The following is a 14138-nucleotide window of genomic DNA, read 5'->3' on the forward strand; positions in this document are numbered from 1 at the left end:
TAAATGCAGTCAAAAACCGGATAACTAAAATCAAAATGGCAATTTATACACCACAAGTAGCACCAAATGAATGGCAAACTCTTTGAGCTCCCGACCAGACTAGGAATAGTAATATTGGCTCAACCAAACATACGATTCTTGGAGCAGAACTGCCTGATTAGCCAAACAATGGAATGCAGTAGAATATTCAACCAAACATGTCATGTGACCAAACTACATCTCAAAAGACTGGTTATTTCTATATACAAATTGACAGAATCCACTATAACTGTGTTAATTATCCTGTGCTAGACTGTTACTAGCCGAACAGAAGTTTGCTTCTGTCAGCGTCTCCACTGCTTTAGTCTGTGATTATAAGACCTGAGTAAACACACACACACACACACAAAGCAAACACACTCACTTAAACACAGTTAACAGATCCAGGGCGGTAATTACAGAAGGGACTGGCTACACGAAAAGCAGAAAAAGAGTACAGAAAATATGATGAATCAAGAGCAAAAGGTAAGCAAGATAGTAAGTGAAGAAACTGGACAGAGATGAAAGGAATACAACAGAGCGAGTCACGGCTGTAAAGGTGTGATGGAAAGCAGATGTGTGTCTTTCTGTTCCTAAAAAAGGGGGATGGGATTGAGAAAAACAAAAGAAATAAAGGAGGAACAGTACATGAACATGTTTAGCACCCTACACACACGTACAAACACATCAAGTCGGTGACCAAATATTGTGGGAATAATGAGAAACATAAACCTCTCCATATCTCCAAGGTATCCGAAACATGAACATGTTTAGCAACCTACACGTACAACAAACACACACACACACACACACACACACACACACACACACACAAACTGAAAAGACAATTATTTATTTATTTTTTGCATTGTACAGTACATCTATTAGGCTTTATTCATGAGTCACATACAGAATTTGTGCAAAAAATTGGTGTAAATAGTTTGTAAAACTGTTTAAACATCTAATATAATGACAATTTACATACTAATAGATTTATGGATGACATATGCATTCGTTCTGCTCATGTTTCATGAGGCCCTGTAAGCCAATGTTTTGCTGGTTAGCTTTAGCACGATTAGCTTCTATCTCCACTGATAGTCATTCAAAATAAGTAGCCTATTCTGAATTTTTTTTTTTTTTTTTTTTGCTTACAACATATGTAATCACAAATCAATATTAAAAGTAGATGTTTTACCAGAGCTCGATTTCATCAATCATTCAGTGTTATTATGCTTTTCTGTGGCTTCAGAAGAATCAATCAGCATTTACAGTTTATGTGATTGGTTCTATTGCCATTAGGAAAGATGGCAGATTCAAATGATGGAAATACTAATGGATAACTTTCTCCTATTTTAGACCTATTTTAGCGAGGTTAGCTAGGTGTTAGTGCCGAGGCTAAACCTCAGAGCTAGTAAAAGTACATTTGCTGAAGTGAGCCATTAGCCATGATTGTCAAGAAATCGAAGACTGTTGGTCATGTCGAGTGAAAGTAAACATTCCAGTACCGTGATTAGCAATGCGTAACCTTGAGCCTAGCTTAACCTTTGCCACTGTCCCTCAAATGTCAAACTTACTGAAGTACTCATTAACACATTTGGATTGATACTACACAAACAAAATTTATTTTTGAAAGAAATTAATTCAGCAAGAATGTGACAGTTCAGACATTTATGAAGTTACAAAATATTTTTATTTCAAATAAATGCTTTTGAGCTTTTTATTCATCAAAGAATCCTGGGAAAAAAAAAAAAAAAAAATATCAGTTTCCACAGATATATTTAAGCAAATCCGCATTGATTTCTGAAGGATCATGTTACACTGAAGATTGGAGTAATGATGCTGAATATTCAGCTTTGATCACAGGAATAAATTACGTTTAAATGTATTCAAATTAATGTATTATTTTAAAGACACATTTTTAAACTGTAATAATATTTCACAATGTCTTGGAAGCCTGTTTCCGCCTCTAAAAATAAAAATAAAAAAGGTAATTGCAAGTTTTTATGTCATAATTCTGACTTTGTTGTTTTCTCAATTGACTTTTTTCTCAGAATTGCACAATTCAAACACACAGTTAGGCCTATGACTTATTTTCTCATAATTGTGTGATATAAACTCACGATTGCAAGTTATAATGTCAGAATTGGGAGATAAAAATTTGCAATTGCGAGAAGAAACTTCACAATTGCGAGATATAAACTCGCAATTCTGAGACAAAAATTGTGAGTTTATGTCTCGCAATTATGATATAAAATTGTGAAATATAAACTCACATTTTTTTTTAAATATATAAACTCAGAATTCTGAGAAAAAAAGTCAAAATTGTAAGATATATATTTTTTTATAAATTTTATAAATGTATAATATGTTTTTCAGTGGCAGAAACGGGCTTCCATATATATATATATTAGTTCTGTCAATCATAATTAATCACATCCAAAATAAAAGTTTTTGTTTACATAATATATGTGTGTATATTGTGTATGTTTATTATCTATATATAAATACAAACATATGCATATATATATATATTTAAGAAATATATGTTATGTTTATATATTAAATATATTTATATATATAATATAAAATATAAGAATATGAATATATAAATGTATTTTAAAAATATATACTGTATGTGTGTGTATTTTTATATATACATGATAAATATACACAATACACATACATATATAATGTAAACAAAAACTTTTATTTTGGATGTGATTAATCGTTATATCGTCACAGCACTAATATATATATTATACATGTATTCTTTGATAAAAAAAATGCAGTGTGTGTATATGTATATTCACTGTATTTTTTATCAAATAAATGCAGCCTTGGTGAGCATAATAAAAAAAAATTACTAAATTAAATTAAAAAAAAATTAAGAATTAAAAAAAAAACTTATATGGGTGTGAACCTTCACTCATTAGAGGCGTTATAATAGGCGTTATTAATGAACGACATTTAGTGTTCAAACTGCATGTACCTAAGTAATATTTTGCATTTAACGCATTTATTTATTGACATGGTTTTCTGAGTGTGATCTCATCTGCATATGTGCACGTTTTGTGCTTGTGTTGGTGTGTTAGCTAATCCTGCCTGTGGGGAGAGATATCTGACTGTGCAGGGTATTAACTTGTGGTGATCTCTGTAGGGGTTCCCTAATCACACTTCACAGGGGGTCACAGCAGGGTTTGTGTGTGTGTGTGTGTGTGTTCAATCCAACAGCTCCAGAAAACAGAGACAGTGCAAACACAATTTATTGACGTCCTTTGGCTCATTAACACTGAAAAATACATTTGTCTGTAGCCCTGAGGGGGAAACTGTTCATTTTTATAGTTTAAAATGTGACATTTCTTTAACTTAAAATGTGGAGTCTACAAGTGGAAAAAATTACATTGAAACATTCTATTAGTATTTTTGTTAAATGTATGGATGATTCTGGATAACTTTCTGTAGAGCTTGGTTTGGTGATTTATTATTCTTGCTTCTACCGCCATCTTGTGGTCAGATACGTAAATTACGCATTGGCGTCTGGCGCCACCTTATGGTCAGGTTTAAAAGTTACATTTATGCTTCTGGCGCCATCTGGTGGTAAATATAACCTCTACTTTTCCATGACATATGCTTCTACTTCTTATTGACCCAGACCCCGAGACTATGCTGCTGTCTTATCTAGCAGGAAGAAATGTTTTTATTTTTTTACACGTTTTAATGCATATACAAATTATTATTATTATTATAAATGGTTGATATATATATATATATATATATATATATATATATATATATATATATATATATATATATATATATATATACATAATGTACTTTTTTTGTAAGAAAATAACAATTACAGTATATGTGTATATACAGTGCCCTCCAAAAGTATTGGAACAGTAAGGCCAATTCCTTTATTTTTGCTGTAGACTGAAAACATTTGTGTTTGACATCAAAAGAAGAATATGAGATGAGAGATTAACATTTCAGCTTTTATTTACAGGTATTTTCATCTGGATCTGATACACAACTTAGAAGATAGCACCTTTTGTTTGAACCCACCCATTTGTCATGTTACCAAAAGTATTGTAACAGATAGAATTAACATAGATTAAAGTGAAAAAGACTTCATATTTAGTTGCAAATCCTTTGCTTTCAATAACTGCATCAAGCCTGTGACCCATTGACATCACCAAACTTTTGTATTCTTCTTTTGTGATGCTTTTTCAGGCTTTCACCGCAGCCTCTTTCAGATTTGGGGGGAGACCTACAGTCTCTTCTTTAGCAGGTAAAATGCATACTCTACAGGGTTTAAGTGTGGAGATTGACTTGGCCAGTCTAAAACCTTCCACTTCTTGCCCCTGATGAACATCTTCTGGTGTAGCCTCTGTACTTTTCTTCATGAAGTCTTCTGCGAACAGTAGATTGTGATACCTTCACTCCTGCCCTCTGGAGGTTGTTGCTGATGTCACTAATAGTTGTTTTAGGGTCTTTCTTTACAGCTGTCACAATGTTTCTGTCATCAACTGCAGACATTTTCCTTGATCTACCCGTTTAAGGTGTGTTACTTAGTACACCAGTGGTTTCTTTCTTCCTCAGGAGATTCCAAATGGATCTGAAACTGAGCGCAGACATTCAGGGCTATTTATTGTTTGAATAATCAATTAATAGGACACACGAGGGCAACAAAACACACCTGTCAGTCACATGTTCCAATACTTTTGGTAACGTGAAAAATGGGTGGGTTCAAACAAAAGGTGCTAGCTTCTAAGTTGTGTATCAGATCCAGATGAAAATACTTGTAAATAAAAGCTGAAATGTTAATATCTCATCTCATATTCATCGTTTGATGTCAAACCCAAATATTTACAGTCTACAGCAAAAATAAAGGAATTGGCCTTACTGTTCCAAAACTTTTGGAGGGCACTGTATATATGCATATATATATATATATATATATATATATATATATATAAGATTTATTTATGCTATGGAAAAAATATTTACAAAAGTGAATAACCATTCACAATAACAGCAACTACAACAACAACATTATTTAGATTATTTAGATTGTTATATCTATCATCTGTCTGTTTATCTAATTTTATGCTTATATGTGTATTAATTTTATTTATGTGATGTAATCGGGTTTCTTCTTATAAATGGTTATTCAACTTGTTTTATTGTTTATTTTTAATAATTATATATGCTGAATTTCATGATCATATATTTATATTTTAAGTTATATTTATGAAATGTTGTAAGATTTGTTGATGTTAATTATGAAGTGTTACCGTAGATCATTTCCAAAGGAGATTATGTAATAGCATATATTGCTGTTTTTTTTTTACTTTGGTTTAGGTTTGCATTTTAAATATCTCTCTCTATCGCTCTCTCAAATTCAAATGAGCTTTATTGGCATGGCTTGCACAGTATTGCCAAAGCATTGTCCGTTACATGAAAAAGGAACAATCGATTATATAATACATAAAACAGAATAGATCTGTAAAATAATTAAGTAAATAAGTACATGCATTCTTTCTTTCTTTCTTTTTTTCCACAACCAAGAAACATATTTAAGAAAAATAATTTGTACAGCATGCAAGAAATGATCTTGCTTCAGTTTTGTCCACTGGCTGTCTTAGTTTGTGGCAGGCTGATACATATCTTGCTGCTGTTGTGATCATTTTGGGATTTTCCCCTAAAATGTGATTTGGTAATACCATAAAATTTGGTTTCATTTGTTGGAATTTGGTGAGAACTCTCTCTGTGTGTGTCTGTGTGTAGTGCAGTTGACAGGCACTAAGTACGGCTGTGGTGGAGGGGGATGTGGAGCCTGTACCGTTATGGTGTCCAAATACGACCCTCAGACCAAGAGCATCAAGTATTTCATTCACTCTATAGTATTGTGTAAAATTAATACATTTGATATATATATATACACACACACACACACATATATATATATATATATATATATATATATATATATAAAACACTTATTCATTTTACACAATGCTATACATACACATTTAAAACAATATTTATTAGTGTATGTTAATAGTGTATACAGTATTTATCAAGAAAATTCCTATATAAGTAATTGTGTTTTTAAATATATAATAATTACTTTTATTATAAGAAAAAAATGTAAAAGGTAATTTATGTAAACTCTTAAAAACTGGAAAAAATAAATAAATCCAGAAATAGCAGTTTGGGACATGGTTATTGTCTATCAAACATACAATCTTAAAACGTTCCTATTTTTGTGTTTATTAGGGTCAGCCAGAGCTGTTCAGTAAAGATGACCTGCTTCCCCTCGACTCAACCCAGGATCTGATCTTCCCTCCTGAGCTCATGGTTTGTTAGTTTGTTCAAAACAGTTCGTGGCTAGGTTATGTAATGATGACTACAAGATATTAAATAAAGCTTATGTTTAAGCAAGGTCTATCAAGGCCGCTATTTGGTTCTAGTTTGTTATTAATTCTATTTTTAGCTTCGATAAGCTGCCTGTCAGAAGTTCAAGTGTCATTTTCATGTTGTATAATCATGGTCTGTTCTTTTTTTTGGTATTTAGAGACTGGCAGAGGTCAAGGACCAGACGACTCAGAGGTTTTGTTGGGAGAGAATAACCTGGATCAGCCCTGGATCTCTAGATGAGCTACTCCAGCTGAAGGCTGATTACCCACAAGCCTCTTTTGTCATCGGCAACACCAACATAGGTTGCGTATGGGCAAATTAGGCCAAACCTAATCAAATCCAATGTATTTTGGTCTGCTAATTTGACATTTCAGCCACTGTGACGTTTCATTGTTTTTTATTTTGTTTTATTTTACAGGTCTAGATATGAAGTTTAAGAGTATTTTTCATCCTGTCATAATATCACCAACACGAGTGACAGAACTGTTCAAGGTTACCCAGAAATCAGAGGGTATGTGTGTGTTTGCATATGAGTAGATTTTTCTGTTGGTTTTGTCATCATTTACACACCCTCATGTTGTTCCAAACCAGTTAATTTCTTCTGTTGAACACAAAAGAAGATATTTTGAAGAATGTTGTTAACCAAAGAGTTGATGCTATCAGCCATTGTTTGATTACCAACTTTTTTCAAAATATCTTCTTTTATGCTCGACAGAAGAAAAAAAAAAAAAAACTTTTTTGGAACAACTTAAATAATGACATTTTCATTTTTGTTTGAACTATCCCTTTTGGGAACTGATATTTTGCAAGAAGTGTTAATAAATGGTTTGTATTTGTAGGTGTGTGTGTCGGAGCGGGATGCAGTATGTCTGTTCTGAAGAGTGTGTTGGAGAAAAGTATAAAAGATTTCCCACCGGAGAACACACGTTTTGGGCTTTGCTGCAGCAGATAAACCTTGTGGGCGGACAACAGATCCGAAACGTGGCTGTAAGTATAAACCAAACCTGAATGCACATCATCAATCTTGCTACTCTTACAAATTCGCTCACTCTCAAGTGGCATTGCTTGTATTCCCAGAATCCCAGAATGCACAGCAGTGAGTTCAATGAAAAAAGAACTAGTTTATATATATATATATATATATATATATATATGATTTTTAATTTTAGTTTAAGTTTCAGTGCTTTTGTCAGTTTTTTTTTATTCTACATATCTTTAATTTATAGTGAGTGAAAAAAATTATATTTTACTTTATTTAATCATTATTTCAATTTCTGAAATTAATTTTTAATAGTTTTAATTAATTATAACAACATCATTCAACATAAAGATAGAAATACTTTAATTAAAAAATTATTAATAATTATTATTACTAATCGAAATCATTTTAATTACTAAAAAAGATATGTGTTCAATTATGTTACATTAAATCCCAAGTTAAGGCAAAAAAATCATAAAGAAAGCATAATACTTTCATTATTGTTCACAAATATATTTGAATAGTGTGCTAAACGATAACAATTAGTTCTCAGATATAAAATATCCTTTTTTTAATAGTACAAAGTACATCCTTTTGTAGTAAAAAGCATGCATGAGTCTATGACTGCAGAATTATATCTTCTATACTATAATATCATACACGATGTTCAGGATGGCTATATGACTACAAAATCATAGTTGGGTTTTTCCCAAACTATAATTCCTGACTAAAATGTTTGAAATCCAGCAAAACATTTTGAATATGATGGGCAATTCATTGTATTTAAATTTCTTACGGCGCGATGATATTTTCATGCTCTTTATAAAACAATAGAAGTAATATGAGTGTACACTGTAACATGATCAATGCTACGAGTCTAAGTATGTTTAGAACATGTTTATTATTAATAGCCTACTCTGTTCAAAAATAGATTTTAATAACGTGCTAAACAATAATAATTAGTTTCTCAAAAAGTTTTCATTTTTTTACGATAGTACAAAGCATGCGTGAGTCTATGGCTACAAAACCTATATATATATACAGATGCTCCTGATATAAACATGCTCACAAATGCTTTTTTTCTCTTCTTTGTTTGTATTTTATTGAATCAGATACCTGCACCACAGATGATGAATCCTGCTGACGTTTAGTCTCTTCAAACTGTTTTCCTCTGAGAGCGCTGTACCAACATCAGAAGTTCAACTTCACTGATATTCAATGGTAAAACAAGATCCTTGACTACTGATTGTTTTTTTCTTCTTGAATCGATGGAAAGTAGCAGAAAGACTTAAATAACACATGTAAATATCAGGTATGAGTGACTTGCTTCACTTTAAACTTTAAAGTCTAATTTATTAATTTGATGCAATGCTGAATTTTAATTTTGAAAACAAGCTTAATATTTTTATGGAAACCATGATATGCTTATATATATATATATATCACGGTGCACACACGAGGGAGGAACCAGGAACACACAGACGAGGATATAAACTCAAATAACATTCTTTACTGGACAAGACATGGCAGGACTAGGCAAGGCTGACACAGACATCACACACCGGGGTTAACGAGTTGACCAGACCAAGTTTAACTGAACAGACAGGACTAATATACACAGGTAAATCATAGATAACGAGACGAACACGGCTAGACAAGAATTAACTAATGATTACATTTAACAAGGACAGGAAACAAACCAAATAAGGGCACAAGAGGCAGGAACACATGACACACACATGACAGTTCCCTGACATAACTCCCCCCTCCCGAAAGGCTCGTCCCGAGCCTTAACAGTTCCATCGGGGAGGGGGGGTGGGCGCTCTGGAGGCCTCTCAGGACAGACACGGACCACAGGACGGGGACCTCCAGAGCGGAACAGACAGACAGGACCCATGGCAGAGCAGGGAGCTCAGGAGGCCATGGCAGGTGGTAACTGTGGCCATGGCATCCTTCTTCGGCCCACCCACTCCACCCAGAGCTCTACTACCCCCCCCCAAAATTTCCATGGGGAATCCAGGGGGTATCAGGAGCCCTCCGGGGCTAGACAGATAAAACACGACAGAAACCCTCCAGGGTCAGACAAACAGGACAGGACATCCCACAGGAACCAGAAGCCCTCCTGGGCTGGCTAGGAAGCTGAGTCTTCCTCTGGGCATGACGAGGAGTCAGGGGCCCTCTCAGGGTCCCTCAGCAACCTCCTCCACTTCTGCGACAGGGGGGGCAAGCGGCTGCGACTGGCCTCCATGGCCACAACTCAAGGAGCCGCCTGCCCCAGACGAGTCTCCATGGACAAGACAAGTTAAGTTAAAATGTTCCTGTGGGCACAACAAACAAACACGGCTCTCCTGGCCGTGACGTGTGGACTAGATCCACGGAGAGGGTAAAGGCGACCGATGGGCTTGAGTCAGCGGCAATCCGGCGGGCTTGAGTCAGCGGCAATCCGGCGGGCTTGAGTCAGAGGCTGGCCGGCGGGCATTGAGTCAGAGGCGGATCGGCGGCGTGCACAGGGAAGCCGCGGACGGCGGCGTGAATAGGGGAGCCGCCGACGGTGGGTGGGCTTTCCCCACGGACGGCGACGTGATCTCCCGCGAACGGCGGGCTCGGTGAAGCCGCCGACGGTGGGTTGGCTTTCCCCACGGTTGAGAAGCGGCGAGGTTGGGAGCCGCGGACGGCGGCGGATATCTCCTGCGATCGGCGGGTTGGAAGAGCCGCGGACAACGGTGAACTTCTCCCGCGATCGACAGACTGCAGGGCTCGCGGCCAGCGGACTCGCGACACTCGCGGCAATCCTGCCGAACTCCCACGCCGACATGTCGTGGGCTATGGCAGAAGGACGAGTGGCGACTTCCATGCCGCGAGGGACAAACAAAACAGGAACAAACAAAAAACTTTTCAAAAACGGAAAACAAAACAAGGTGAAGGGGCGCCGCTTACTGTTGGGGTCTGGTCTTCTGTCACGGTGCACACACGAGGGAGGAACCAGGAACACGCAGACGAGGATATAAACTCAAATAACATTCTTTACTGGACATCAAGACATGGCAGGACTAGGCAAGGCTGACACAGACATCACACACCGGGGTTAACGAGTTGACCAGACCAAGTTTAACTGAACAGACAGGACTAATATACACAGGTAAATCATAGATAACGAGACGAACACGGCTAGACAAGAATTAACTAATGATTACATTTAACAAGGACAGGAAACAAACCAAATAAGGGCACAAGAGGCAGGAACACGACACACACATGACAGTTCCCTGACAATATATATATATATATATATATATATATATATATATATATATATATATATGTTATAGTAATATAATATAATATAATAAATGAGACAATAAAATGCTAAACAAAATTATTGTAATGTTTAAATAAAAGAAATTATTGCAGTTATTAATAATTATAAAAAAAAAGATTTTGCTCAAAATTTACTCTTGGATCTGACACAAAGGGGGAGCTAACTCGTCTGTTACTGGGCAATGGTGATTAAAAAAAGGCTAATAATCACATATAACTATTAATCGCTTGTGCATAAATTATATATTTTGATATTAAAAAAAATAATAATAAAATTCTACTTAGAAAGGAAACAGACATCATTAAAGTTTAAAGTGCAGTATATTAATATAGTAAACAGATATTTTAAATTACAATAATATTTCACAATATTACAGCATTTTACTGTATCTACATTTACATTTATGCATTTATCAGACGCTTTTATCCAAAGCGACTTACACTGCATTCAAGTTACAGTTTTCACATTTTATCAGCTCTTGTATCTTTGTTCGAATAAATGCAGCCTCGGTGAGCATGAGAGGCTATACTTGAATGTATATGCATTTACTCATATAATATAAAGGTACATCTAAAAAATTTGAATATCGTGAAAAAGGTCAATATTTGTGTCACTCATTACAGAAAGTGAAACCCATATATTATTAGGGATGGGTATCGTTAAGGTTTTAACGGTATTACTACTCTTACCGATACTGCTTATCGATCCGGTACTTTAACGGTATTCTTATCGGTACTTTTTGTTTTACTTTGTTTCTTTGTTCATATTCTTACAGTATCTTATCTTATGTATATAAAACACTAAAAATGCCTGCACTTCATCAATTTGTAAATGCACCAGTGTGCATGTATTTTTTTTACAAATTGATGAAGTGCAGGCATTCTTGCTACATTGCAGGACATATTTTTACTATCAAATATGTCCTGCAATGTAGCAACAGTAAAGACGGCATTTTACAACAATCACCGATTGAGCTGATTCAGATGTTAAGTTTTGGTTCGGAGGAACGAATCCGCGCTATGAAGGGAAGGGAGTTGTGCTAGAAGAAATGCGGCTATAATCCTTGGAAGCCAAAATCGAAAAAAAAAAAAAAATACTTAGCTTAATATAACAGCCACAGGCCTAAAGTGTGAGCAGATGTTTGAATAGTTAGTTCTCTCTTCTATCATAATTAAACAGGACTTTCATGTTGCGTGTGCTGAAGCTCCTCCGCGTGAGCACGATCTCGCTTCTGAATTGCGCATAGCAAACATACATCATAGACAAATGTTTGAATATTATTGCACATAAAAACAGCTGGCGACATTATATATATATATATATATATATAGAGAGAGAGAGAGAGAGAGAGAGAGAGATAGAGAGCAACAATAAATGTATGTGTGTTTTCTTAATTTCTCCAATACCGACAGACGTACCGCATAACGTCAGAGCTTATCGATACTCCGGTCTTTCATAATTTAGCCCCGAGACCGATTTAATACCGAGTTTCGGTACCCATCCCTATATATTATATAGATTCATTACACATAGAGTGAAATATTTCAAGCCTTTATTTCTTGAAATTTTGATTATGAAAATTCAGTGTCTCAGAAAATTAGAATATTACATAAGATCAATATAAAAAGGATATTTTAAACAGAAATGTCAGGCTTCTGAAAGGTATGTTCATTTCTATGCACTCAATACTTGGTTGGGCCTCCTTTTGCAAGAATTACTGCATAAATGTGGCGTGGCATGGAGGCAATCAGCCTGTGGCACTGCTCAGGTGTAATGGAAGCCCAGGTTGCTTTGATAGTGGCCTTCAGGTCATCTGCATTGTTGGGTCTGGTGTCTCACATCTTCCTCTTGACAATGCCTCATAATTTCTCTATGGGGTTCAGGTCAGGCGAGTTTGCTGGCCAATCAAGCACAGTAACACCATGGTCATTGAACCAGCTTTTGGTACCTTTGGCAGTGTGGGCAGGTGCCAAGTCCTGCTGGAAAATGAAATCAGCATCTCCATAAAGCTTGGCAGCAGAAGGAAGCATGAAGTGCTCTAAAATGTCCTGGTAGATGGCTGCGTTGACTGTGGACTTCAGAAAACACAGTGGACCAACACCAGCAGATGACATGGCAGCCCAAAACATCACTGACTGTGGAAACTTCACACTGGACTTCAAGCAACATGGATTCTGTGCCTCTCCACTCTTCCTCCAGACTCTGGGACAATGATTTCCAAATGAAATGCAAAATTTACTTTCATCTAAAAAAAAAAAAGGACTTTGGACCACTGAACAACAGTCCAGTTCTTTTTCTCCACAGCGCAGGTAAGACGCTTCTGACGTTGTCTCTGGTTCAGAAGTGGCTTGGTAGCCCTTTTCCTGAAGACGTCTGAGCGTGGTGACTCTTGGTGCACTGACTCCAGCTTAAGTCCACGCCTTGTGAAGCTCTCCCAAGTGTTTGAATCAGCTTTGCTTCACAGTATTCTCAAGCTTGCGTTCATCCCTGTTGCTTGTGCACCTTTTCCTACCCAAATTATTCCTTCCAGTCAACTTTACTTTTAATATGCTTTGATACAGCACTCTTTCAGTAATGACCTTCTGTGACTTACCCTCTTTGTGGAGGGTGTCAATGTTCGTCTTCTGGATCATTGCCAAGTCAGCAGTCTTCCCCATTATTGTGGTTTCAAAGAACAAGAGATACCCAGAATTTATACTGTAGGGATGGTCATTAATTGAAACTCAAATGTAAATATTCTAATATTTTGAGATACTGATTTTTGATTTTCATGAGCTGTAAGCTCTAATCATCAAATGAAATGTTTTACTTTACTTTCACTTTTTGAAATAAGTTACAAGAAAAAATGAACTTTTTCACGATATTAAATTTTTTTTTAGATGTACCTGTATGTGTGTGTGTGTGTGTGTTAGATTGAGGGAGCGTTCATGCAGGGTCTGGGTCTCTACACCATGCAAGAGCTCAAGTTTTCTCCTTCTACATGCATTTATTCTGATTTTTTGGAACCCTTGTGGTTCACTTCATGTCTTATGTGCATTCAAATCTAATACTGCACCCTATTTTTGATATTTCATACCAATTGTTTTGTGTTTTTCCAGATCTGTTCTAAATGTAAACTAAACATGCACACTAAAGCTGATCTTCTTGTTTCAGGGGATCGGAGAGCCGACAGTGTTTCTGGGCAGTTCTGTATTCTTTGCTATTAAAGACGCTGTGACTGCAGCCCGAAAAGATGCAGGTTTAACTGGCCCGTTCCAGCTAAACAGCCCTGCAACCCCAGAGCGGGCATGTCTGGCCTGCGCCACACACTTCACAAAGTTGGTATGAGAGTTGTAGTAAACCATTTGTGCTTTTTGAGTCCAAATCTAGATTAAACGAATACCTAGTAAAGATAAATAT

This window comes from Barbus barbus (genome assembly GCF_936440315.1).
Source record: "Barbus barbus genome assembly, chromosome: 49".
NCBI classification, from domain to species: Eukaryota; Metazoa; Chordata; class Actinopteri; order Cypriniformes; family Cyprinidae; genus Barbus; species Barbus barbus.